The 27,544-nt window shown below is 34.7% G+C and overlaps 1 pseudogene; it reads left to right on the forward strand.

Annotated features, from left to right (window-relative positions):
- Window positions 1–546: 546 nt before the first annotated feature.
- LOC119530550 overlaps window positions 547–27,544 on the forward strand; it is a 143,438-nt pseudogene continuing 116,440 nt past the window's right edge.

Below are 27,544 nucleotides of genomic sequence, written 5' to 3' on the forward strand. Positions count from 1 at the left end.
AACTATGCCTTTCTTGTTGCAAAATTCAAAAGCTCTAGAGGTGAGCAACATACACAATGCTTAGTAGAGCTTAGGCTCAGAACTGACTCATAGCCCCTTCTGCCTACATGCCATTTTTCAAAGCAAGTCACATAACTAAGCCTAAAATTATGGGGCAGGTGGCTGTATTCTAACCACAGGGAAACACACATTGCATAAGTTTGTTCATTGAACAAATGCTGCATATTTCCTATATGCTAATCTTTGGTGCCAGGACCATACTTTTAAAGTGAATATTTAACTTTGCAAATAATTCATTTTTTAAAATCCTATAAACAGAAAATGAGATATTTTTCAAATGAAAATAAGTTGATATTAACAGTAGGGATAGCGTGAAGTGAGTTGTTAAAATGAAGCATCATGGGAATACAGGTTTAGAGAACAGCAGTAAAGAGTCCAGAAAGGGCAAATGTCCTTATCACTTACTTTGTACAAAGAGTCCAAAAAGCAGGAGAAGAAGTCTCATCACAGCTGGTCCTCCCGGGGTGACCAAAACTGCTTGGGGTCATGGACCGTAGATGGCAGCTGCGCGAGCCCCACTTCACATTGGAGAAGAGAGTCAAATCTAAACCCTTCAGGGGTGGTTTTTATCCACCTCAGCAGAAGGCGACCCTGCCATGGAGATTCCTGTTCTGGCAGGCATTTGGGCTGCTTGTTCCTGGTTTCAGGGTATAAAGTCTGCCAGGGCCTCTTCATTGTACTTAACGTCTCCCCAAGGTTGTAGAAAGGGATGTGGGAGTAGCAGAAGGTCAGAGGATGGCCTCTTAGCATGTGTTTGTAATTTCCTCATAGAAGATTGTAGGGGTAGGTGAGGTCTGGGCGATGACTGCTTAACAGGTGTCTGTGACTCCCCCTCTAGATATTTGACATGGATTGAGTCTCACAAAATATAACTGATTTATGATATACTTAATAAAGTGTTATTAACCAAAAGCTTCTAAACATAATTTGATTCCAGGAGAGAAAGCTGTCTAGAAATTAAAATGTTTATTGCTTATCTGGGAGTTTTATTCCCCAGTAGATTTGGGTGAAAAGAAAAGATTTAATAATACATGCTGACTCTTTCAGTTTGCTAAAGCTGCTGGAATACAATATACCAGAAAGGGGTTGGCTTTTCCAATGGGGATTTATTAGGTTACAAATTTACAGTTCCAAAGCCATGAAAATGTCCAAATTAAGGCATCAAGAGGAAGATACCTTTTTTTAGGAAAGACCGCTGGCATCCAGAGTTCCTCTGTCACATGGAGAGGCACACAGAGATGTCTGCTGGTTCTTCTCTCCTGGTGCTGGTTTCAGTGGCTGTCTCCAAGTGTCTCTGGGTGTTTCTCTCTGAAGTCTCTAGGCTTTTACTGTCTTTTATTCTCTTCACAAAGGACTCCAGTAAAGGATTAAGACCCACCCTGAATGGGCTCAGTCACATCTCAATTGAAACAACCTAATCTAAAGGAACCACCCACTACAGGTCTGCCCCCATAAGAGTGGATAAAAAGAATATGGTCTTTTCTGGGGTACATTACAGATTCAAACCAGCACACTGATCAAATTTACTTTTACCGAAAGTACTGTGATGTTAGTTATTTCTTTTTTAAGAGGGATACTAGCATGATAAAATGATTTATTTACTCTTGGTAGCTTTTGTAAAACTAAATTTATCAATGAAAAATAATCTACATATACATTAGAACTTTAATATGAAATTGCAAAGTATAATTAAAAAGACAAATTGCATTAACTGATACACTTCTTGAATTTCTTTTTAGACATCCAAACCAGGATTGCTGATTACTGAAAACAGGCCTTAAATCTCCCCCCTCCAAAGATAAATATGTAAATCAAAAGTGCATTGTTTATTTTGAAAGGTCTTTGCTTGGATCTAAGCAATCATTCTGCTGCTGTTTTTATAAGAAGAGAATTGTATAGTTTGTCTCTACTTTTGCAATTGGAGGAGTTTAACTCTAGAGTGTTCCCATTTGAAAATAATATCCTTTATGAATTCTGCATCTTACATCTGTGGGTGTGGAGCAAGTTGCCACATGGTGCATGGTGGGAACACAGACCCGGCACAACAAAGACTTTGAGCAAATGAGCACTTTATTATTTACATAGCACAATGGGCCAAAAGAGTGAGGCAAGAGATCCCATGTTGGCCAGTCTTCCGGGAGTCAAGCTGCTTGGGTCAGAGTCAATGGACACAGCTCCACATGCTCCAGTTCGCATGGGAGAGGAGAGACACATCTGTGCTTCCTGAGGGTGGGTTATTTACATAACCTGGGTGAGGAGACCCCAGCGCTGAGAATTCCCACTCTAGTAAGCAGTTGGGGCTGCTTTTCCTGACTTTCAGTTTCAGGTTTTAGATACAGTCAGGTGTTCCATCAGACCTAACATCTCCTCTGGGCTGTGGAATGGAAACAGCTACACATAACAGAAACATGGGGGTGAGGTGGGGCAGCGGCAATGGAATAGGTTTAATTTCTATTATTGTTGCATTTGAAGTGAAGTCTTAGGAGTGAGAAAAGGAGCAGAGAGTTGAAAGCAGTTTGTTGTAGAACTGATGCTTCAGTGTTCCAGAATGTAGCATCAGTGAGTCACCAAATAACTGCCACACCTTCTACTTACACTCACATCAAAGAGAGAGGATGGTGATGTTGCTCTAAGTTAGAAGAAAATAATACTAAAGAAAAGAATTGCTAAATTGGGATTTGGAAATATGTGAAGACTATTAATATGTATATATAGCAGAAGAAATACAAACAAAAGAAATCTTTGCAAGTATCATATGAATTCCTATAATTTTAGTTATTTTTCTAATTTCTGTAAAAAGAATATGCAAAATGATTTATATATTTTACACAAGTAAGCAAGGTAAAGGATGTACATTTATTTGTTTTAGGAAAAATGCACATACTTAAATGTACAGATTTTTAACAGTAAAGTTAGATAAATTTTGACAAATATATAAACTCGTGCAACAAATACCTGGAATAGGATAATAGAATATTACCATTATCACAACAATGAATTCTCTTGTGCCCTTTTCCAATTAATAGTCTGCCTCACCCAAGACAGCACTACTGTAATTTCAATCACTGTTGCTCAGGTTCATCTGTTCTAGAAATTCATATAAATGAAAGTGTACCATAAATACACTTTATGTCTGGCTTTGCTTAATATAATACTTTTAGAGTCATATATTTTCAGAAATTTTTCTCTTTAAATTTCTGAGAAAGATTCCACTATACATATATGAGACACTTTGTTTATTCATTCTGTTGACAAACATTGGTTTCCAGTTTGTGTCTAATATTAATAAACTTGCTATCGACATTCATGTTCACTTTATTTGTGGCTATGTGTGTTCATTTATTTTGGTTAATTACCTAGGAGAAAAATAGCTTTTTTATAGAGTAGATTTATATTTAGTTAGGTATGTAAGCTGCAGAATTCATTCCAAACATACAGTAACATTTTTATGTCTCCCAGCCATGCTTGAGATTTCCAGTTGCTCCAACTTGCTGCCATCATTTTTGGTGTTGCCAGACTTTTTCACTTAAGACATTTTAGTTTGTATGAAGTGTTATCTAATGACAGTTTAAATTTGCATTTCCATGATCACAACTGTTGTGAAGCAGTTTTTATATGTCTTTTGGCAATTAATATATCCTGTATTATAAAAATTTTGATCATATTTTATTAGGTTCTTTGTTTAATGCTGAGTTGGAGGCTTTTTATACATATGTATATCATTTTTTTGTCAGATATTTGTATTGCTAATATTTATTCTCAGGCTTTTTTATTTTCTTAATGCATTTTTTTTGATGAACAGAATACATATTTTCAAACTTTAACATCTATCTTTGACAGTTAAAGAACTATTCAGATTTCCTACTTTTCTTATTCTAGTTCTGGTAAGTTTGGCACATATATGTATTTGTGTGCATGTGTGTGTAATAAATTTTCCATGTCAACTAAGCCATCATTATTATTGTTGTAAAGTTATTCACAAAAACCCTTTTTTCTTCCTAATGCATATATCATAAGTAGTAATGCCCCCTTTACCATTTCTAATATTGGTGATTTGTGTTTCTCCATGGTTTTTCCTCATAGGTTTTTGTTAATTTTGAGTTTGCTATTTTTTCCTCATTTTGCTTTCCTTTCATTGATGTTTTTATCTTTATTATTTTATTTCTTCTATTTTCTTTGGGTTTAATTTACTGTTTCTTGTCTAGCTTTATGCTGGCAGATTTGATTCTAGATTTTGACCTTTCTTCCTTTGCAACATAAGCATTTAGTATATAGTATAAATATATAGTTTCCAGTAAATACTGCTTTAATTTCACCCCCAAATTTTGATTTGTCTTATTTTCATTATTGCTTATTTCCAAATATATTCTTATTTCACTATTCATTTCATGATTTACATAAAGGGATTGGGTTCTTAATTTTCAAATGTTTGGGCTTTCTCTAGATATTCTCTAGCTGTTACTTTATAATACAATTCCCTTCAGACCCAGGAGCATATTTTGTATGATTTTGATTATTTCATATTTATCAAATTTTCCGTGAGGTCTATCTCAGGCATATTTCAGATTGGATGATTTATAAATGTCCCAATCCTGTTTTCAATTGTATTCATTTTGCTGTTGATCCCCTCCAATGATTTTTTTTTTTTAATTTCAGACAATTGATTTTCAGTTCTAGATTTCCTAATGGCCTCTTTTTATGGTTTTCAAATATTTCCTGAAATTCCTCACTATGCACTCATTTTATCCCTTTTTTCCTGTAGTTTCTATAATGTGATCAGCAGAGTAATTTTATGGTCTTTGCCTTCTAATTTAAACATTTCTTTCATTTGTGTTCCTGATTCTATCAATTAATGCCATTATCAATTATGAGCTACATTTTCTTGTTTCATTGAATGTCTAGTAATTTTTAATTTTATACTGGACAATATGAATGTTACATTATAAAGACCTTAAATTGTGTTACCTTTCTCTAAAGAATGTTGAGTTTTATTCTAGCAAAGAATTAAATTATTAGTGAGTAACTCTGAATTTTTGAACTGTTTGTTTTGATGAATCTATTTCACTGAGTCATTAGTCCCTGGGTGAATTCCTTAGATTTTTACTATGACCTTTTTGTTTGTTGGGAGAGAAAACTCAAGTTCTTTATCAATCTCTAATTTAATAGGCTTCAGATTCCATACATTGCCTCCTCTGCACTGAGCATCAGCTGAAATACCAGCTCTTCTTCTCTTTCAGCCTTCTAGTGGTTGTTTTCTCCCTGGCCTCACTGAAGTCTTATCTTCATAAGCATTGTTCAGTGCTCAGCCATGATTTGAGAAGAGCTTATGCAAAACATTTGGGTTCCCATGCTGTTTCTTCCTCCTTCTCAAATCTCTCTCAGTTTCCATCTATTCCATCACTCCCTAGCACCTCCTCTGATTCCTTTGGCCAGTAAAATCACAACATTCTGCTTGAGTTCTATTGACTGCACAGGTGGAATGTAACGTGCCCTTAGGGAGAAAGCTGTATGCTGGCATAAATCACATAGCAAGGACCACTTCTGCAGAGGCTAAATTTATTCCAGTTTCTGACTGATTTTTGTTTACACTCTGGTGCCTTCAAGCAGTCATTCTTAAATTTTGTCCAGATATTATAACTATTTCAGGAGGATTATTTCTATAAAAAAAAATTCTTCTGCCCACCAGAACCAATCCTCCAATTCTTTCTATTAAAAATATATTTATTGAATAAAAGTACTGTGCTAGCACTTGTTGCACCATAGCCCCCGTTACATGGATTATTCCCTTAAACAAATAATCATATAAATAACCATATAATTTTGAGATGTAAAATGTTTCCAAAAGAAAATGAATTCAGAGACAAAAGAACACCAGCATTACTTGATTATAGTGAGCAAAGGAGAAATGACAGAAATGAGGAAGGGACAACCACACAGGCCATGGTAGAAATGCTTGTAAACAATAATAGTTTGTATATCAAATATAAAAGAAGGCTATTGAAATTTTGTAACCAACGGAGTACTGTTATCTGACTGCAGTAAGGAGTCAGACACTTTGGTTACAATAAGAAGAATGATTAGATTGTGCCAAGTGCAATTAATAAATGAAAGGTGAGGAGGACCTTGGTAGTAACAGTAGAAAAGAGGTCAATAGAATGCTATTTTGGAAAAGCAGTGGGGAAAAAATAAAATAAATTTCCTTCAATTTTTAAAATGTTAACTTATTCATTATTAAAAATCAATAGTGGCTCATAGTAGATTTGGAAAATAAATGCCAGGTTTTTATTATATTTTTATGTTCTTCAAGAATTCATTATATTTTAATTTCTTAAATATATGTATGACACATGGTTTCTTAAAAATTTAGTTATAGAAATAATCTCATAGGTCATCTAATCTTCATCCCCTCCAAATTGTAATTCCTCTAATATTTCTCTACCAATTTTCATTAAACATTTTTTAACACATCTGGCTCATTAATTTGCATGAAACTATTTCCCTTCTGGAGACTTCTGGTTCCCTGAAAATATGGATTATAATCAAATGAAATCCACCTCCTAACTTTTACTTAAAATTGTTTGAAGAATAACAATGGAATGATCTTCCTTCACATTTCTGAAATTCCTTAAATTTTACATCTGGTGGAATGATGTTTACTATTGTTTACTATTCTTTTCTTTTGTTAGTATGGCAACTTAGTATGGTATTTAAATTATTTCTAACCTCTCTGTAACTTCTCTATCTTTTTTCATTTTTGATCTTCATAAACTTGTACTAATGAAAGTTTCTATAGATCAATAATCTTGAATCATCTGCTTCTTACATATTGAGATTTTAGACTATAACTGGATGTCTTCATAACTAGTTTTACTTTACATTTAAAACAATTTAATAGTTTATGGTAAAACCATTAGTCACCTTTACTTCTCTTTTCAGTGTCTGTTATTCTTCAACAGCAATATCTTTTTGTTTTTCTTTTTCATTTCTCTTTTTCTTTTCTTTTATTATTTTAGTCTTCACCAAATATTTTTCACTAGACTTTCTTCCTTAAGTTTATCTGTTTCCATATATAAATATATTTATATTTATATACACTCTGGAAATATACCACACCAATACCTAGTTTATTAGATCTATTTAGTTTGCACGGCTCTGTCACTGCCAATTACAATAATATGCCCCATGCTTTACCATTCTCAGTCATTGTTTTTCCTTATGCTCTACTTCACTCTCTACTGTTGCATGTTAAAGCCATCTCACTTTTGCATTCTTAAATATAGAGGAAAGGAAGCTAGTTCCTTAAAACTTTAAGATTATAATTTATGCTAATACTTAATTTATTCATGGCAACTTTTTGCTTCAAACTAATTGAAACTCCTTTATAAATTATTTAAATATTTCCTCACTAACCCTATTTTCCCCATGAACATGTAAATGTGTGTATGTGTAATAGGTGGCACATTTCCATACATATAAGATTTAAAATCCAAAATATGTTGAGCGTTTCCTTGCATAATTCTGAACACTTTGGTCACAATAAACATGACTAATCCACCCAGAAATTATAGCTAACACGTAGAAGGTTTCTTTAATTCCAAGCTTTGTGTAACAACAAATTAAGACTTTTCTTTGAAGCCCAAAGAAAGGAGAACTGTGTACATATTAGTGCTTGCTATTGGTATTTTAGTATAAATACATACTAAGGATATAAATAATGTATAGAAGAGTTGTGTTCTAAACTTTAGGTTTTTCTCACCAAGGAATATCTGTCTTTGTTCAGACATGATCTGGATTTTTCTTTCCTTTACACTGTAAAAACCTGCTGATCTTTTTCTCCATCTCCCATGGCTGTATCTTGCCACACTAACACCACTAGACTGGAACTTCCCATGAAAAAAGGGACCTTGCTTATTCCATGTTTGACTATATTCCCAGTATCAACTCAATGCCAAATATGCATTGGTTTTATTAGTTGTCTGCAATAATATTGGTGAGCTAATGAAAAAAGTCTTCTTCATGGGGCCTCTTGCTCCTTCTTTGCACCAAGAACTTTACTTGTGTTTGCACAAAGGTACTTAGACTTTGCATTACCAAATTTACCAAGGTAAATATGCATCAGCTATTGTTACATGTTTATTGAGACAATTACTAATTACTTAGTAAGCTTCTATTCTGTACCTCTTTCATAACACTCATCACTCTCCCTCTTTTAACAAAGTTAGTTTACATACATTCTAGGGGTTTCTAGCATAGTTGGTTGAAAAAAGTAGGACATATGTTAGTTTTTATGGTGTTACAGGTATATTTTTGTATCACCTTCAAAGCTTGGCATGCCTATGTGAATTACTTGTGCCAATGACATATACACAGCATGGATGTATATGAGTTCTGGTGAAAGCTTTTTAACAGAGAATACACAATTCAGTATGCTCCCATCCTCCAAATACAGTGACTGTGGAAACCTGTAATGAGATGGTGCCCCCAATCACTTAGCTGTTTTTCTTTGGGATAATTACTTCCTTTATGTTAAAAAATGTTTCCTTTCATCTGAAAAAGAAAAGTATGGAAGAAAATTAAACATACTGAAATACCAACTATGCATACTTTTTAAAAGTAAATTTTCAGAATGGTCATTTGGAAATTACATTTTGGGTTCTTAATAGGGTTTGGGTTTTTTTACACTAACAACTGAAGCATTAATAAATAATACTGAATTAATGCCTGTGCTCTGGGGTTATCACAATACAGAAAGAATTTTGCGGACATTGTTACAGGCCTTCTCAAAACCCATTCTCCATTTTTCCTTAAGACCCTGACACAGAGCTGAAATGTACACAATTAAAATAATCAGTTTTCCACTCTCCTAGAAAGCAACCTACTTAATGTTTTAGGATAATAATTTCTGTTATTAATTTACTAAAAGTCTCCTATTTCAAACTAAATAGCACTCATTCACACATTTCTTAAATGTTTCCTCACAGGTATCATTTTTCACATATAATATGTAGCCATGACTGCAGCCCTTACAAATGAAATATAAGCAGAAGTTTCCAGGTAGAGCTTCTGGAAAAGCTATTTTACAGATGACAGACATGGCTGACTTCTCTCTTTACTTCTTACCCTCAGCTCTTCATCATTTGCCCTTTTCTTGGCTTCCTGTGTGGAGGACAGATGGGATGACCAGAAGGAGAACAGCTAGATTACAACAGTGAGGGGAAAAAAATCAAAGGCTAAAAATGGCAGAGAAGTATGGATCCTCCAATTCTGAACTATTTACCCTTGTACTTACTATTACATGGGGAATATAAACCCCTTATGGAGTTAATTAATTAAGCTGTTGGGTATTGTTACATGCAGCCAAAGCAATGACTAACTTCTAACTACCCTCTGCATAGTTTGGGAGAAAAGAATCAAGGTTCTAACCTATTAAATCAGTACTATTTCTTAAGAGTAAATTGCTGAGAATTAAAGAAAAGCTGTGCTTTGTTTCCTTCCATCTCCTCACTCCCTTTTTCATTCCTCACTCCTTGCAAACAAGTGAAGTTCAATCACAGTAAGGAATTTCAGTTTAGGACAAAGTTCTAGATTCCAGAAAAGATGCAAGCAATATGTGTATGAGTGTGTGCATGTGTGTGTATGTGTACATTATATATATATATATATAAAATTTCATTTTTATCAACATGACACAAAGTCTTTTGATCAAGTGCATACTGATGAAAGTGATGGAATAAAATGAAAACTGGACTGTGATAGTGGGTCTTCAGTTTGGTTGCTGCATAATCTTAGGCAAGTTATTTAATGCTTCTAAGCCTCTCTTTCCTTCTTTATGAAATGCTAATAACAAAACTTAAGTTATAGAGTTATTATAATGATTAATAACCATAATTTTAATAATGAAAACTCAGTGAGTGGTGTATTTATTATTATTTTCTTACATATCTTGAGGCATATCCACACCTGGATTCCTGACCCACAGAAATTGTGGGAGATAATAAATGCTTGTTGTGTTAAATTGTTATTTTAGGGGTATTTCATTACATAGCAATAGATAGCTAATACAACATATAAATATATAATATATAAATAGATACATTTACATATGTGTATATATGTATATACATATCTATTTGTGTATCTATTTATGTTTAACTTTGATGAATGTTGAAGAGTAAAGTTAAACACAAAAATTTCAAGTCCACGTTGATTTCAGAGCAGTATTGAAATGAATCGCCTGCCTTAAAGCAACTTAAAATATAAATTCCTACTGCCATCTATTGGTGATTTGAATAATTTCTAGGCATATTTAGTAATGTTTTATTTTCAGACTAAGCTATATAGTTGGAAAATATACAAATATATTCCAGGCTGTTGAATAAGAGCTGTTTAGTAGTAGCAAAAATTTTGTCATTCATATTAGCCAGTTAGATAGCAACTTAGTCCAGGGAAAAAATACATTTATTATACTGTCAAAAGTTAAATTAAAAAAAAAAAGATCCTTTTGTTGCTACACAATTTCCATTCTAAATTTAAAGTATTCTTAAATAAAAATATTTAAAATATTAAGATATAGATACAATGAATCATAGTTATACCTGACACTGCATTGCTTAATTTAAATATAGAATGTTCTTATCAGGCAAATATGGGAGGAAAATGCAAATGATATGAAGACTTTGTTTTACATCCCTGGCTTCTTCAATTTTATGAAAAGCAACTCTTTTCTAAATAATTACTGTATATGTATACTTATTTTCAAAAGAAGTCATGTGAAGAGCATTGCATTGTTTGTTTGTTCCTAAATCTTGTAAAAGTTTTGGTAAATTTTCAAAGGCTATGAGCAATGAAGATATTGTTCATTAATGAAAATACATTATTGTAAAGAACTGTTAATTAATGGAAAATTTTCATCTACTGAGCATATTAAATGTACAATGTATGACCTGTAAGGCTTATAAACCATGACTAGATAAACCTTAAGCAGAAAGATATAAATTTCACCCTAACAATTGAAACAACAGTAAACCCATCTTTTTTCATAAGCCTTTGTAGGGTGATGAAATTGGAAAACATCTCTTGGCTTTCCGTCATATTCCCTTTTTCAAAGGTCTTAACTGAGCAGAAGAAATAAAAAGCATTTAAAATTCACCCTTTCTTGCAAAATTTTTCTCTTTTAGACTAAATACTCTAGTAACACCTAATGAATGTTCATATTCCACAAAGTCAAATTACTGTTTGTTGCTGCTTTTCTTCCATGCTTTATCTCTTATGTTTCTTTTCTTCTGTGTATTGTTTATCAAGTTTTAAGTAGTTGTTAAGTGTTAAATAATGATGATAAGGAGCTATCTCAGAAAGAACAAAGTAAGATATAGTTCCACCATGGATATATATCTATATATAGATATATAGCTATACAGCATTTCATTTGCAAAGATTAGAATAAAAGCTAAAAGCAGTATTAAATCAAATTTATTCCTTTGTTAGGTTTGGTTTCTCCTATATATTAATCTTACTGTCCCATGGGCTAGTCATTATAGATAATTGGTTAACGTGTCATTTCCATGCTAAGTAGAATGGTTATGCTGCTGAATGCATTTTTTTGTAAGTGGTATATTGACACTTGCATAATTTAAGAAAAAGAATGAATCTCATAAAACACCTGGTATTCATTAGCAGTTTTTATCCATGCATTTTCTGCTCAATATTTTGATCACTTACCCCTTTCTATGTAGATGACATAAAAAAGCTCTCTCATTAGTGAGAATTTATTTTTAAAAGTCAATCATACAGTGGAACACAAAATATTTATTTTCCTACTGTTCTGTTGTAATACTGAAGATGGGTAGAGTTAGTGGAGTATTTAAGAAAGTTTTGATTGAGAAGAAATTTATGAGAATCCAATTGGCATTATCTCAGTTTTGACTTAAATTTTTTGCCATTTTCTAGGAAATGTGGCTGATTCTGTCAAAAATAAATTTGTGAAGATTTGAGGTATATTTCTTCTTGTACAATTAATGAGCAATTTTCTTTGATGACTCTTTTACAAGTGTGGAATAAAATAAGAAATCATCCACAAAGGAAACACTCTGGTTTATATGAATTTTGGCTTTGTTAGTAAATGTTTTTCTATGAACCAGTGAATTTATTTCTGTGTTTATGACTGACTATGGCTGCAATGTTAGAATTGAAACTATCAGTTCTTTGTGTCTGTCTGTATGTTTATGTGTATGTGAGTATGTGATATTTTATAAATCTGGATGTGTTACCAAGTTAGAATTATAAAAGCCCTTAAAGGAGCTCTCTTCTGATTAGCTTACAGATAAATAAGTGCTGTTACAATTTGACTATTCCTAAAATTCCCAGAAATGAAGGAAATTGAGCATCCATTTTCAATGTGCCCCCAAAATGTATTGGTTAAAAGTACCAAGTATATTCATAATTCAAGTTCACAAATTTAGATAAGTGTTTGGAAAACAAGACTAGGTTACTTTTGTTGGATTAATAAAAAGAACTTTTTCTTCTGCTATTCAGTGTCAAGTATACCATATGCATGCATTTTTATTCTACTTGGATATGCTCATTCTAAACTTACATGATAGAATAAACCAGTCTTACCCTCTATTGAACATTTAAGATCATAAAAAATGTTCATTTCTCTTTAATTAAATTGAATCATTATTCTGAACAACTTTATTTCAACATTAATTATGTTTTGTATGCTTGAAGATAGTTTTCAAGGTCACCAGGCAACTTAAAACTTCGGACTTTTGCAAAATTGCATTAATTAATAGGTATTCATTAGATACCAAGATCATTTCTAAGTAATATAGAATATATGAAAACATCAATTACTAAGCACAAAGCATATTTTAAGTTTATGTACCTTTTGCTTCTTATTTTTATTGGTACAGAGAGGCTAAATGCATCTGGGTCTGATAATTAACATGCCACTTTGAGAAGCTGTATTGTAAGGGATGTTTAAGGCTATCAAACATTGCATGATATATATTCATAAGCTATGTTATTCTGCTACAAAATTTTTGTTTGACAGAAAGTTAGCAAATATTCATCTCCTAGTTTTCTCTATGAAATAGAAATTGCTGTGGTTAAAAGTTAAAAATCAATGTATGTGAAAGAGATACTAGCAGGAGCGATAATTTCAGAGAGCAACAACTTTCTATGCAAGGAATACAGGATTGTATATTTTGCTTTGTTTTTTGCTTGTTTTTTGTTTTTTTTTGCCCTCAAGTAAAATGATTAGTTGTTCCAGAATGAATAAGAGGAAAATTTGGGACAAAATCTGAATAGCTATAGATAATTGTGGAATGTTCATGGAAAGGGACTTTATGTGTGTGTGTGTGTGTGTGTGTCTGTGTGTGTGTCTGTGTGTGACCAAAGGTGGTAATATTTGATGGATTTATAAGATTTTCAAAAATAATTTCAGTATCAAATACTTATGCAAAACAAGAATTTGGTTTTCTTTTTATTAAAACGGCAATATTTTCTTGGAATATTGGTCTGCTTTTTAAAAAAAAAAAGGTTTACAAAGTTTTTCTTAAACTCTGAGTAATCTGCCTAGAAGGCAAAGTTGTGTTCTGTCACAGATATTACTTATCTTTGTGCTGACTTTATAATGTTCTTGATTATTTAAGAAAACAAAATCCTCTTGCTTTTGAAAGAGCTGTATTTTTTTACAATCATGTCACCTCCTATGTTTACCTTTAAAATCTTTTATTGTCATTTTGGTTAAGTAGGTAGCCAATTATTGTTTTTCAATAACTCATGATCCTATTTAATCAAGTGTTCAAACCTCCTGACAACTTTTCATATGTTTCCTTCCCAAAATCAAATGCTAAATTACATATTTTGCACCTAAAACTGCTTTTGAGATTTCCCAAGGGGACTTGGAAAATCACAAAGATTTGTTCTTTCTCCTTGTAAAAAGAGAGATATTAGAAATATTTATTTGATGCATTATTGTTGATGATTTGCATGGGAAGCATTACCAATTCAGAATTGTTGCTTAGCCTTCCAAAGGCTGAATGTATTTGGGTAAAATGTTATTAATATGAATATTTCAGAAATTTCTGCATGGAAAGCTCCTAGAAATTTGTCAGTTCCCTCACTGCCAATGACATGTTATTTTTTCTCCTAGTCCTGGTTCTGCTTTGCCTAATAATAAACAACTGTAAAGTGTTATCAGTCATAACTTCATTTTTTTTTAAATTGTTAATTTGGTTGCAGCTAAACCACTTTAATTAGAATCTAGTATATGCCAATGGCTTTAAAATGAGGATTGACATCACTGTGGCATAAGGCCTAAAATTAAGGCCCAATATTATGTGTACCTGGACATCTAGGGGAAAGCCGGCAAGGCCTCAAACTGCCTAAACACAAGTTTCCCTCTCAATTTTTCTCCCATGGATAAGGACCCTAACAACTCCCCTCATCGTGAGGACCAGGCACAGTGCTTCAGTTCCCTGCCAGCCCATGGAATTATTCAAATGAGTCAATCATGTCCTCCCTCAGGAACCTGGGATCACCTGCCATCTTTCTTTAAAGCCTGGTACCCACAGTCCCTGCTGGTTCTTTTCCTGAGTGCACCCCCTGTGTGTCCCTTCATGAATTGCGGTGTTCTGCTCCCCTGGGCTGTGAGTATCTGTGATTGAAAAACTGCTGTCAATCTCAACAGTCCAGTGCTATTTGTTATGTGTACAGCCAACCTCATAATCCTAGGATGGGATCCCTCCTTCAATGGAATGAATAGGTAACAATCAAAACAATCACTTAACTATGAAGTTTTATTAATATGCAGATGTTTAGGACTTACTCCACACCTACTGAGTCTCTTTAGTAAATATTCTCAATATATTCTTGGTATATTCTATTTTCTAGGTATCTCCATGGCACATATTGTCTCATGGTTATAACGTTATAGCTGAAGACTTATTTCTCTGTAAGGATTATATTCATGTTTTTTCATAAATTAAATGTACTACCCATTTTTCTTTGACAACAGGGTTAATCATCACGCTTACAGAGACTTTTTCTAAAACTTTTTGCATTTGTGTGCAACAGAAACAACCAAATTTCCTTGTCAGTAGCATTATTCTTGTAATGGATTCTTATCACATTTTTTACTTTTGGAATTTATCAGTAATAAGTTGACCACAGCCATTTTAATTCTTTTGTCATCTATAGATACATTTTTACTTTACTCTGATTCTTCCCTGAAGGCACTAGTATTCAGCTAAGGGCCTGAGGGTTTCATCTACAACAAAGAAAGACTATCTCAGAGCCCCACGGAAAAGGCCTGTGCGGGTACCCTTGGGCACTGACTCTGGATGGCGTTGTTTAAATAACATTGTGATCAAATCAGAGACTGAATCAGGATATCCAGAAATGTAGTGGAGAAGCAGATGGGTTCATAAAACTGCTAACCCAAGACTGAGCCGAACAAGTATTAATTATACAGTGGTTACATGGACTGATGAGGAAGGATGGTGGTTTTGTTTATAATAGTGTTGTTATTTTAATGTTCTATCTTTTGGCTATAGGGAACTTGTTTCTTTTCTCTTAAGCCTTCTACAACTTGTAACAGCTTAGTACATTATGCTTTTGTAGACAGAAATAAAGCATTCATCTTTTTTTCTCCCTTTCTGGATCCTTGAGAATTAGGAAACTCTTACTGAGTATTCTTACTTTCATGGCAATATACTTATTTGCTTAAGATGTAGTAAGGGTCTGTCCTACTTATTAATGTGACATTATTGGAAAAATTGGTTATGCACCCAGCCATTCCCTAGAATGTCATATTTGAGAATAATGCTCTTATAACTAGATATGATCAAACACTTGTAGAAACTATGGCTAACTTTATGAAACCAATGCACACAAAACCTTCTTTGAAAAATTGGCCTTGGACCTGACTTACATGGTTCCAATCCTTATAGGTGATTTCCTTGCACAGTCAGGAAACTTAGGATATTGGGGGGACTTTGAAAAAAAGAGAGATTCACCCAAATTTATTGGTACTGGAAGTGAAATCTCATGGTTAGTTTTTGGCTTGACTTCCTAGACTGAAGAGGCTTTTCAAAGTCTGATCTGAGATTCCTTATGAAAACTTCCAGCAAATCTAACTTGAGAAGACTTAATTGGTAAATTATCATTCTATGTAAATAATCGCGCCAAATCTAATGAAACCAGCCTTATTGTATGACAAATTAATCTCTTTTGAGATTATCTTTGATGAGAAGGGGGATGGCTATAGAGAGAAATTCTGTTTTTCAGTAGAATATTGTGGGGCACCCTTCCAGGTTATCAGATTCTGGCTGTGTCTATGGTCTTTGAGCTATTCTTCACTTCTTGGTAAACTGCAGGAATCTGATGGGTATGCAAACTCTGTCTTATCAGGCAGCAATTTAACTGACTTCCTCCAAACTATGGAAAACTCAGTTTTGGTACTTACCTATAAATTGTACTGAATCCTCTTACCTTGCACAGATTGTCAACCCTCACTAAATTCTCAATTCTTTCAGAGTCTTTCAGTATGTGGCTATAACTTTCCCAAATAATGTTCCAAAATTTTCTCACTGTCACCTGAATCAGGAGCAATGAGAACCACAACTTGACTGCCTAGACCCCTAGGTTGCCTTGTAGCTGGCCTTATCCTCCAGGATCTGAAGACACTACAGAAACTCAAAACTGACAACCTGATATGGACCTCAAAGTGCTCATCACCACAGCAGACCATACATGGGCTGGACTTCTCATGGGACATGCCAAGGAATTCTGTGAAATGCTAAGCACATGCATGCTTGTATGAGAGCTAACCAAGACTGTGGGCAACATAACAATGGCATTGACATCTTAGCTTCAAGAAACTCGATGAACAGCACTGCATAATTGAAAGATATTCATCCACCAATCTCTTGGATTCCGCTAGATTGGATATTCTCAAAGTTCATTTCTGGCTCTCTATTTTACTATAGTCTTCTATATTAATTTTTATTTTTTTCAATATGGGCATCTCTCCTTTTAAGATGCCTGATTTCTTGGACTCTAAATCTATTGACCTCTGCCACCACCTCACAAGAGATGGTTCAAATAATTTTGTAGGAAAATACCAACAAGGGTCTTAAAGATATCTCTTATACCTTGCTTTGCACAATCAAGAGCTTTATGATCACCTCTGAGTTGTTCAGTGACTAATGATATCTATTGTTTTTTGAATAAAAGGGAGAACCAACAATGTTAAACCTTACCTGAGTTCTGTATTCCTGGAAAACAATAATGATCAAGAAATTCCCCTAACATTTCACTTTCTGAAATCCTTGCACCATTTTGTTTGCTGGGAAGTGGCTTACCACAAAGAACCACCATTCCCCATATGATTTAGATGAGACTCACTGTTTACTTTCTCATGTCTCCCATAGGGCGTGCTGGCAATGATTACCTTGTTTACCTGGGACAAGGCCAAATACAGGTCATTCTTCTTTTGCCCGAGCCTCCAACTCCACATTCTTTGTCTCAAGAATGATTAGCTGAGATTAGAAGTGTGTCCCCCTGACACTGGCTAAACACAGAGAAAAACATTTCCTGTACAGCTGACTGACTTCCTCTGGTTGCAAAACAATCCCAGTTTGTCTGTTTCTCCCTATTAAAAGTCTAAGGTAAACCAAACTTGGTAAGTCACACTTATCTTCAGTCTCAGATCCTCCCTGTTGCAATAGCCTGAATAAAATTGATTTTCTTACTTGTTTCACATTTATCTATGACAATATATTTGGACCAAGCTCTATTAGCCAGGAGAAGCTGTGGATGACAGTTAAGGCAATTGTTTAGTGCTAAATGTATTGCACAACAATAATACTTTTGTTGTTTTTGTTGTAGAGTTCCAAGAGTGACAAGGTGCAGCTGACCCCATGAGGTAGTTGCAACCAGGAGGTACTGTGTGCTGGTTTGACTGTATTGTGTCCCTCAAATGCCATTATCTTTGTGGTCTTGTGGGACAGACGTTTTGGTGCTGGTTAGATTTGCTTGGAATGTGCCCCACCCAGCTGTGGGTGGTGACTTCTGTGGGATACTCCCATGGAGGTGTGAGCCCACCCATTCAGGGTGGGCCTTGATCAGTGGAGCCATATAAACGTGCTGACTCAAAGAGACTGAACGGAGTGCAGCTGTGAGTGACGTTTTGAAGAGGAGCAAGCTTGCTAAAGAGGAACGTCCTGGGAGAAAGCCATTTTGAAACCAGAACTTTGGAGCAGACGCCAGCCACGTGCCTTCCCAGCTAACAGAAGTTTTCCGGACACCATTGGCCATCCTCCAGTGAAGGTACCCGATTACTGATGTGTTACCTTGGATACTTTATGGCCTTAAGACTGTAACTGTGTAGCCAAATAAACCCCCTTTTTATAAAAGCCAATCCATCTCTGGTGTTTTGCATTCCACAGCATTAGCAAACTAAGACATACTGTAAGTTTGTTTAAGGCTGGGCCAACTGGCTAGGGAAGGGCACTTATACTTCCAGAATTTCTAATGAGATGGTCATTTAAACCTTAGCACTCACAACTGTGTTCCCTTTGTAATGGTAGTACTCTTTCTATGGTATGTCCTAATTGTACTGATTTCCTTCTGTATTCCTTAGATAAGTCTTGGTTTGAAGAACACTTGTCTGTGCCTGAATTTTACTTCAATCAATACTTACCACTGGCATTTGTCAATGTCATAGTTGATCCCCATTCCTGGGCAATATCTAGTGGGAAAACTTAAATTTTCTGCAAGTTGCATGAAAATTTTCTTTATCTGGCCTTCAGCAACTGGAGACTAAATGCAGAAAAGGATTTGAGCAATGGAAATACAAAATTGCTTCTAGTTTTTCCTTATAGCTCTGAATTTGGTAATCTGAAACCAGAATTTCTCCACCTTCATCAAGACTGAAAGAAGGGTGCACCACTTCCTATCTTTACATTAGGTCATCTTCCAGTTTCCCCCAAATATCCTCCCCTCTTCTGTATAAATTTTTCTTGGTTTTAAGAAAGGCTTTAGTTACTTCATACTTTTAAAGCAGTAATAGTTTCCCTATCCACTAGTAAGTGCACATTTTCTTTGAAGATTTGCGTGTTTAACCCCAATTCCTAATGGAATCGTTGTAAGGATTAAATGATAAAATAAAAGTGCATTCTACACAGGAATGGTGTCTCGTACATAGTACCTTCCAAGTAAATGTCAGTTCCTTTCTTCTTTTTCTCTACCTAAACAAGAAAAAGAAAAATCCCCTGCTTTTTGAAAGCAAAATAACATCTTTCCTTTCATTAAATTTATTTCCTTTATCTACTGTTTTAAATGTTTCTCATGGTGTCTGTCTCTTTTCCTCCACTTTAATGTTTTCAAAACATATAAATGTCATTTACTATTAATAAATTGTGTCTAAAAGGCAAAAGAAGTGACATTGATTTGAGTTATTGACTCATGTTTATCCAAGTCACATTTAGATGCAGTCCCTACTACAGGTTATTGAAGTCTCTAGATAAACTAGAAAACACATTTCAGTGAATACGGAGAAAGTCAATTCACCAGAGGCTAAAAGGAAGGATTACAGGAAAATTAATTTTCTTTGCCTGTTGCCCTTCATTTACAAAAATGAGGAACAGAGTTCTTAAGTAGTTGGTTAAGAATCAAAGCGGAAAATAGCAGTGTTACCAATAAACTAAATCTTGGAGCATAATAGTAAGTTAAACACTATAATGCTCAATAGGCCTGTTTCTGCTAATCCTCATTAAAGCACAAATGTTAGCACTGAGAAGTCAAGTAGGATATTTAACCGGGCAAGTTCTGATTGCTACTATAGTTAGCATGCTTTTTGAACTCAGACATATGCTGGGAAACCATAGTAAGATACATCTTTTACTCAGGGAGTAAACTTAAGAGAAAGAACTTATCAAAATATTTTATAATACTATCCCTGTCTTTAATATAACCCTATAGAGTCAGTACATAGAAAGGATTAGTAAATAACATACACTTTGTTTCTTCAAATCACAAGAGAATAACTTGCTTTGTGATACTTGATGGAGTATCTTTCCTAGTAAATTGCAAATCCCTTGCTTCTTTGTTATATTCTTACCAGGTCTACAGAAAAGGATGAAAAATTGAAAGCATCAGTGTTTTCCTGAACCATAAAAGCTACTGAATTTCTCCTAGTAGCTACAGGTCAGAATAATAGGATTAGAGAACAAAATAAATTAAATTAATGAGCATGTATTAAGCATACTTTTAAAGCATGATAATTAATGACAAGACTTCATAAGGTTAAGTGTAATCAGTAAACAGCTGACATATTGTGCACATGTTGTATCCTTTTTTATCCTTGATGTTTAAGGATGACATTACTGATATTACTGTTCAATTCCACAGCATCAATAAATGTGTCTACAGTATTTGGAAATAAAGGTAATTTTTACAAAAAGAACCTAAAAAGAAGCAATAAACAATGGATGATATTAGTTACCTTAGTCATCCTAAGAATGCTTGTAAATGTGTTACTGAGCCATTTAAGAAAAACAAACTTTTAATCAGGGTAAAACAAAGACATATTAAAAATTACTTGATGCCAGAAAAAACAGAACTGTTTTGAACAAGATGACTTATTTGATTAAAAAATAAGTTGCAAAAAAATGACATGTTTTCTCATATATTATATAAAAAGAGAAAAACCTGAAGTGCGTGTACTTAACAAAATGTTTCTATCACTGTCCAGAGAACAGAAAGAGAAGTAGGTAGGCCAGTCAGAGGGAGAAGCAGAGCCCACCCATCTTTTTGAAACTCTCACAGAATTACTATCTCTTCGACTCCCACATCGTTTTCATTGATTCCTGTCTCCTCAAGTCATCTTCTTATCAGTAATTGCAATTTTCAAGTAACAAGATACTAGAATGGTCCCTAATTTTTTCAAAGGCCATATCCTGAACACCTTCTGTACACCAGGCAGTGATGAAAGAAAAAAAAAATCAGAATTGGTACTTCTGATTTCAGGGTTGTTTCTTTTAAACTAGAATATGTGTGTATATGTGAATGTGCATGTATTTTTTAATATTAAATATGTTCCAGGAATTTTCCAGGGAAATATATTTGTTCATAGACTTTCTGCACAGTAGCAGATGAATCAATAGCTTGAATTTATTTTATTTTCTATTCTTTGAAAGTTTCTTTTTTTGGAATTCCAACTATAAAAACACAAGTGTAATTTTAAAAATCAAACTGAAATTTTAAATAAATTTACATACAGAGATTAGAGAAGGTCCTCTCCATTTCCAAAGTAACCACAGAATGTTAGTTATTACAATGCGCCTCACAACCTCCCATGACTCACGTATATAATGAGTCGCACTTTAAACTGGTTATGCCCAAGCTAAAGATGTGCACTTCTGCACTCTTATTCATTAAATAAAGAAAAGATCAGCAGTGCCACTGAGCTAAACTAATCATTATTAAGATGAACATGACATAAATCATTTAAAGTATTTTCTAAAGCCAATCCCAATAATACAAATGCCAGTTCACCAGTGTTTTCCACATAAGAGAGAGAAAAGGGCACAGCCATGGGAAAGCCAAGTATAATCAAAACTTCTTCCTTGGGTTCAGAAATTTAGGCAAAAATTATTGGTTTACTTTCTCTGTCTTTCTTTTTGATGGACTTTTAAATAACAATAATTATGTTCCTTCAATATGGGAAAATTATCAAGCATATTGGAAAATTACAAGAATAGCATAACAATCACCTGCCATTCCTTCACTTAGCTTAGAATTGCTGTTAATATTTGCCACATTTGTTTAACTCTTGCTTTCCATGTATGTGAGTGTGTTTGCTGAACTATTTGAAAATAAGGTGCATGTATTTTGTACTTTCAACCCTTGGTGGCTAGAGTGGAACTGGCTAGACTGAACTGTATTTCTTTCCTTGTGTGCTCTGGAAAGGGTGAGCCAAAGGAAGATTCTTGAGCAAGATTTGGATTTTGCAATCATAGTATCCTGTGACAGGAACCTAGAAACTGGTTGTGAAATAATATGAAATTTTCCCATGCACCTGCAGTTTTGCTGCGTGCTGTCTTGCCTGATCTCTCTGCTTTAGTGATAAGCAAATAGCTCTTGGGAGCCTTCTGTTTCCTGTGGGTCTTTTCTTCAGTTCTACGTCTAGGACCAACTGATATTGAGTCAGCTGTATTGTGCAACACAAATGGTGACCATAGTGGATTGAGGGGATGCAAAAGGATGCAATTATAATTCATAATTTCTTCATTTTATTAGTCTGAATACTTCTACGAAGGAAACTTATCTTCATCAACTCTTTGGGGGCTCAGTGTTACAGCTTATTTAGGAAAAAATGGGATAAAGGCTGATTTCTTCCCTTTTCAAAATAAAAACTTGAATACTTAGCGTAATCCAATAGTGAAAAATCAGTGCTTTTGTTAAGTATCATTATACACCCTGTGAATATTAGATGTGTTTCAGTCTATTGCAGTTATTATCCTTATTTATATATAAATTGACCGGGTGACTTTCAGTGGAAGGTTTCAAGTTGATTCCTGAGTGCTTTGATGTAACATTAGTCTTTAATAGCTTTCTTGATATCTGGTATGACAAGATGTTCTAAGTTCATCTTGTACATTTCCTAGACCAGACTTGCAATTAACCATTCTCCAAATTATATTCAGAGACCACAATCTTAACAAGTGGAGTATGCACTCTTACTGGATTGATAATTGTTTCTAGAACTTTTCATAGGACAAAGCTAGTAATATGTTTTAGGGTAAAATATACCATGAGTTCATAATAATGCTTTGCAATTTAATTTAGGACACAAGGGGCTTTACTTATCATTTCCTATCATAATCAGAATCTTATTTCTCTCATACCTAAACCTGATTCTCAGGGATACCAAGGATGAGAAATAGAATATCACATAGATACATGTTTGCTTTAACCCATATTGTATATAAAATTATTCTAGATTGAATGAACATTTCAACTCAACAATGAGAGTAAAGAAAATACTTTTTTTCTCCGTAATTTTTTTCTTATTAGATTGTATTCAATTAGGGATATATGATCAAATTATTGTGATTTAAAATTACTTGGAATAGATAGTCTCTGTGTGATGTGTCACCACTTTCTTTTATTTCATTTTATATTTTTATTTTTAGGAATTGTTTTAAAATTTAACTTTTTTTATAATTATGTAAAATATTTACATGGTTCCATATCAAATTTGCTAACCAAAATATATTCAAAGAACTCTAGCTTCTATCCATGGTTCCTCTACCATATGTCCTTCCATCCCTAATAGGAAGCCAATTGTGTTTATTTTATGATTTATAAAGCCAGTGTTTGTTTCTTATGTATAAACACCACCCACCCACCCACTCACCCACACAGGTAAACACACACACACACACACACACACACACACACACACACACATTTAATTGTCTCAACTTTTATTTTTTCACTTAGAATGTGTGACTGGAGTTCTATATTTGGTAGAGCTAAGGAAGTTCATACTGGACTGACTCCCCCACAGATAAAAACTAAATCTTGACAAAAATTATGCCTGTCTATCTATCTGTCTATATATGAGTCATGTCATCAACATGGTTGTGTTGGCAAGAAAAGATAGGAGGGAGTGGCTTGTAGTAGTGTGGAGATTATCAGAAAGGGTAACTGTGCCAGTTTGAATGTATTGTGTCCCCCAAATGCCATTATCTTTGTGGTCTTGTGGGACAGACGTTTTGGTGCTGGTTAGATTTGCTTGGAATGTGCCCCACCCAGCTGCGGGTGGTGACTTTGGTGGGATACTCCCATGGAGGTGTGACCCCACCCATTCAGGGTGGGCCTTGATCAGTGGAGCCATATAAAACATGCTGACTCAAAGAGACTAAATGGAGTGCAGCTGTGAGTGACGTTTTGAAGAGAAGCAAGCTCGCTAGAAAGGAACGTCCTGGGAGAAAGCCGTTTTGAGGCCGGAGCTTTGGAGCGGATGCCAGCTGCCTTCCTAGCTAACAGAGGTTTTCTGAACACCACTGGCCATCCTCCAGTGAAGGTACCCGATTGCTGAGGTGTTACCTTGGATGCTTTGTGGCCTTAAGACTGTAACTGTGTAGTGAAATAAACCCCCGTTTTATAAAAGCCTGTCCATCTCTGGTGTTTTGCATTCTCCAGCATTAGCAAACTAGAACAGATTTTGGTACCAATAGTACTGTACCCTCAATTACGACTCTACTCTTTAATTACTGTAAGAGTCAGAATACAATTGAACAAGAAAAATGCATATTTCCAGATAATGGACATGCAAAATATAAAGTGGCAAAGTGAGACAAAAACAACATAAAGGGGGAAAGAGGCATATAGGAGCAGAGAACATGTATGCAATTGAAGCTAACTTGGCATCTTTTCAAATTAATAGGTTATAGAGGTAGGTGATAGGTCCGGCCTCCTCAAGAAATGCAGAAAGATAGCAGCAGCCTCCTAAACCTTGAGGGAAACCAGCCTGCGGCAATAAGAGATTAACCCCCTACCCAGGACTGGCGTCAACTAAAAATCTTTTGCTACAAACTTTTCTTCCTTCTCCTCCTCCCTCCACCCAGTTCCCATGCACACGAACCTGCCTACGTAACGTATTCTCCCTGCCATGGCCAGTGCAGACGCCATTTTGTGTGCTGCCCAGACGGTTCTTTGTCTCTTCAAATAAACTTCGGCCTGAATGCACTCTCGTCTCTGGTGGTCGGCTCCTCTCATTGTGGTGCCAAAACCTGGGAGGCACGTGGCTGGCATCTGCTCCAAAGTTCTGGTTTCAAAATGGCTTTCTCCCAGGATGTTCCTCTCTAGGCTGCAGTTCCTCAAAAATGTCACTCTTAGTTGCACTTGGGGTATTTGTCCTCTCAGCTTCTCCGGAGCAAGAGTCTACTTTCAACAGCTGTCTTCAAATTGTCTCTCATCTGCAGCTCCTGTGCTTTCTTCAAAGTGTCCCTCTTGGCTGTAGCAGCTTGCTCCTTCTGTCTGATCTTATACAGTGCTCCAGTAATTTAATCCACACCCACCCAATGGGCAGGCCAACACCTCCATGGAAATTATCTAATCAGAGTCATCACCCACAGTTGGGTGGGGCGTGTCTCCAAGGAAACACTCAAAGAATTACAATCTAATTAACACTGATTGGTTCACTCACACAAGATTACATCAAAGGTAATGGCGTTTGGGGGAGCATAATACATTCAAACTGGCACACTCAGTAAGAAAACTATCATTTCTCATCAGCTAATATATTTTAATATATATTTCTGATATCTTACATATTGTGTTTTTCCAAGTATATATTCTCATTCATAAGCACAAAAGGCTATGAACTCTATAATGCAGTCTAGAAACTAATATAGTGAGAATGGAGTAGTACCACAAATAATCAATATTGGCAATGCATTACTATTTTATAATATTTCTTTTAAAATCATCATTGATATTTTAGTTGATTTGCATTTTAATTGAATAGTATGTCTCTATCACAGCAAATAGTTCAAGGTTTGACTATTTCTTGAAAAGTGAGAACTAGCCAGTTTCCTTGAAGCTTGAATATTCCACATGCTTATTTCCCTTTGGCACATTAGACTGCCAATTTATTTATACATAGACAGAGGAAAATGTGGTCATATGAATTTCAGATGTTAAAAAAATAAAATAAATCAAATTCCTCTTAATGTTAAGAAATAATACAATGGCTACTGTCAAGCCGTTTTTAAGTTCAGCTTTCCAAGCACTGTTTCAAGGAGAAAAAGTCTTGAGCTAAGTAGTGTTTGAAAAGTTGGTGTATAATATTGTTTGTGGAGAAACTGCATTGATTGTATCCATGCTATAATGATATAATGATAAGTGTAGGGGAAAATAAACAGCAAAACAAATTCAACAAAAATATTTCTGAGTTTGATTGATTTTCCACCTAATCTTGAACTGGGATTTTTTAAACTATTTGAGGAAGATTACTCTGACATTGAAAACAAATTCCTTCAAAAGATATATAACTACCCATTCTGCCATGGGGTAAATGATACTGTTAAATGATGATGAAGCCATTACTCTGTATTTGAAAGGAAAAGACAAAGCTGTCTGTTTTGTTTGTTTGTTTACTATAGAAAGAAAAGCTCTGCTACTCAGGCACAGTTTCTCAAAAGCAGGTTGTTGAATATGTAGGCATTTTTGGAATCATGGAATTCAGGGATTGGTCAACTTTCAGAAGTATAGGTAGGATCAGGTTAGTTGTTGAAACATGGTTACTTCAATAAACACTGTATTGATTGGTTAGTACTCAGAGGTGTGCCAATAGGAGTGACTTCATTCGTCATTGTCTAACTTTCTGAAGTGAGAAGCTATTATTGATTGGCTTTCTTGCCAAAAATATATTGATAAATTGAACAGGTGAAAAATCTGGTTCAGGTAACCACTTGTTACATGGTTATAGAACAATTAGTTTTTTATTAAGAGTGTGGTAGGTAATATTTTTATTGTGTCCCCTTTGTTTTCTTACACCACCAAAGCCGCAGACAATCCCTTAAAGATTGTCCATATCTCCACAACTGTTCTTTTTTTTTCCTTTTTAATTTTTATTGGGATTGTTCAGATACCATACAATTATCCAAAGATCCAAAGTGTACATCAGTTGCCCCTGGTACCCTCATACAGCTGTGCATCCATCACCACACTTAATTTTTGTTCAATTTTTAGAATCTTTTCATTACTCCAGATAAGAAATAAAGTGAAAGATGAAAAAAGAAAAAAAAAAAAAGAAAAAGAAAAGAAAAGGAAACTCGAATCCTCCTATATCCCTAACCAACCCCCCTCAATTGTTGACTCGTAGTGTTGGTATAGTACATTTGTTACTGTTTATGAAAGAATGTTGAAATACTACTAACTGTAGTATATAGTTTGCAATAGGTATATATTTCTTCCCTATATGCCCCTCTATTATTGACTTCTAATTGTATTGCCATACATTTGTTCTGGTCCACGGAAGAGATTTCTAATATTTGTACAGTTAATCATGGACATTGCCCACCATAGGATTCAGTTTTATACATTCCCAACTTCTGACCTCCAACTTTCCTTCTGGTGACATATATGACTCTGAGCCTCCCCTTTCCACCTCATACACACACCATTTGGCACTGTTAGTTATTCTCACATCTCTCTACCGACACCTCTGTTTATTTCCAAACATTTAAGTTCCACCTAATTGAACATTCTGCTCATACTAAAGCAACTGCTTCCCATTCTTAAGCCTCGTCCTATGTCTTGGTACCTTATATTTCATGTCTACGGGTTTACATATTATAATTAGTTCCTATCAGTGAGACCCTGCAATATTTGTCCTTACGTGTCGGGCTTATTTCACTCAGTATATTGCCCTCGAGGTTTTACCATCGACCCTTTTTTTTTTTTT

Source organism: Choloepus didactylus, chromosome 3 (genome assembly GCF_015220235.1).
Source record: "Choloepus didactylus isolate mChoDid1 chromosome 3, mChoDid1.pri, whole genome shotgun sequence".
Lineage (NCBI taxonomy): Eukaryota > Metazoa > Chordata > Mammalia > Pilosa > Megalonychidae > Choloepus > Choloepus didactylus.